The sequence below is a fragment of the Lycium barbarum genome, chromosome 8 (genome assembly GCF_019175385.1).
Source record: "Lycium barbarum isolate Lr01 chromosome 8, ASM1917538v2, whole genome shotgun sequence".
Taxonomy (NCBI): domain Eukaryota; kingdom Viridiplantae; phylum Streptophyta; class Magnoliopsida; order Solanales; family Solanaceae; genus Lycium; species Lycium barbarum.
In genome coordinates, this window is record NC_083344.1 from 99,270,352 (window position 1) to 99,272,811 (window position 2,460).

Genomic DNA, 2,460 nt, shown 5'->3' on the forward strand with positions numbered 1-2,460 from the left:
ACAACTATAATTAAGGTGTTTCTTAAGAAAATAAGACAAAGTGTGAGATGAGTGATGACATTGTAATAAAATATTCAAAAAAAATAAAAATGAAATCGCATAAAATAGATATTGCTAATTAAACCATAATGAAAATGATCATAATCTAAAGATTCAAGGTCATGCTAAAATAAGTGCAGCTAATAAGTATTAATTACATGACAAAAATAAAATAAAGTTATTTATTTTCACTGTTTAAACCAATGCAAAAATAAATAATCGATATCCAACATTATTGTCATTCCTATTAATATAATTGAATTTCTTTTGTTAGCATTAGTATTGATTTGAACTTATTTGAGCTGTTAACATTATATGGGCTATTAATCTTATTGGACCATTCAAATTCTAAGTCTAAGCTTGAAATAAGAAAAAATACATAAACCCCCCCTCCCCCAACGTATAACCAGATTAATTATGGCGCACCTAACCTTTACGGGCGACCTATTACCCCCTTGGCCTTATTTTTTCTGTATTTTTGTACCATTTTTTGACTGACGTGGCAAATTTTTTTTTATCATTTTTTATGTATGTAACGTGATAAAAACTATCAATTTTTTTAAGAAATATTAATAAATCGCATTACAATAAATATTTATATTGTATATATGTATTGTCGGGTTGAGTTGGTTCGATTTAGCCTTTTTTTTTTGTATGTGGTAAAAACCGATGCAACTTGTAACCGGTAAGAACCGGGGTAAAGTTTAAGCCCATCCGATATGAGATCGAGGGAAAGTAGGGTCGTAACAACCGGTAGGAATGAAAACCGAGGAGTCGTGAGTACATTCAACTTTACATTAAAACGGAGGGTATTTTGATGTGTACAGATAACCTGAGCCTGAAGAGGGCACGCTCAACATAGGTCCGGATAATCCGTTATGGAGCAAGTCAGGCGTCATTTAACCGTTCCGCCATTTGCACTGACAACTATACGAGTGTCAGACCGTACGGACGAAGCCTTATCCATTTTAGGGTTTTTCTAGAAAGGCTTTTTATTACATTGTACTAAGGCCCATATTTTGTTAGCTATAAATAGGGGTCAAATCTTTGCTTTTTTAGGTTAGCTTTTTCAGCTTCTATACATTTTGTAATAAAAAAAGGTGGCAGTGAAATCTCATCAAGTATTTTGGCTTGGTGGAAGAAAGCAATTTCCAAACCGGACCAATTCGCAGAGCTCATACACTCGACTTCCTAAGTTTCCTCTATTATTATTTATCAAATATACTACTATTTACTTGCTATTATCTTATACTATAAATTAATCTAACCATATATCCTATTAACCACTTACAGATTTAATTGTTATCCACTTTTGGGGGTAAACAGTTTGGTGCCCACCGTAGGGCCTAGGATAATAATGGTGGTTTAATTTGTTATTTCCTCTTTCACTTGTCGTTTGAAAGTTTGTGTTTCAGATACGTTCGAGATGGCAAGCAGTGGTCATTCCGGGCAAGTGAACAACAATGAAATAGTTGCTGAAAACGAAAACAACAGCGAGTTACCGAATCCGAACGGGTCACCTGCTAACCCAGCGAACCCAAATGCTGTCAACTCGAAAGAAGGCCTAAACCGCCAAAATATCGTCAATCGAAAAAATGCCGCCCTTCCAACCACAGATCCTTTGAATAGTAATAACTCAACTACTTTGCCTCGAGCGCAAGCCCAAAAAACACCGGATATACCGGATGAGATTAATTTACATTTGATATTTGAAATGTTGTAGGAACAAGCGATTGTTATAGCTCAGCTCCAGAGCAAAGATAACAAAGCAGCATCAGCGAAGCCAAACCGGCCTATCGAACCAAGGCGAGAGGAGGCCCGTATAGTCGAAAGCGATGGGTCCGGGTTTGGTTCATCTACCGAGGTTCTGAAAATGCTCAAAACTTTCAAAGCAGGTCTATTCCACGGAGAAAAGGGTGGAAACATACAACTCTCGAATGGAACAGATCCTAGGAGCACCTCCGATCTTGAAAGGACCGGGTTCAAGGAGACACATCCAAAGGCCTTTCCCACCGAGTGCAGCCCCGAAACTGATCCCGAAGAGGTTCAAGATGACAGATATTCCGAAGTATGACGGGATGACGGACCCGCAGGAGCACTTGACCTCGTACACTTGTGCCATAAAAGGAAACGATGTCGAGGTGGATGAAATAGAGTCGGTATTGCTGAAAAAGTTTGGTGAAACATTAGCCAAAGGGGCATTGAATTGGTACGACCATCTGCCCGAGCATTCCATCACTTCCTTTGAGATGCTCGTAGATGCGTTTATCAGAGCCCATGCCGGGGCCAAGAAAGTACAGGCAAGAAAGGCGGACATTTTCAGAATCACCCAAAGAGATAATGAGCTGCTACGAGAGTTCGTGAATGGGTTCCAAAGGGAACGGATGGAACTTTCTCCGGTCCCGGGAGAATGGGTAGCTC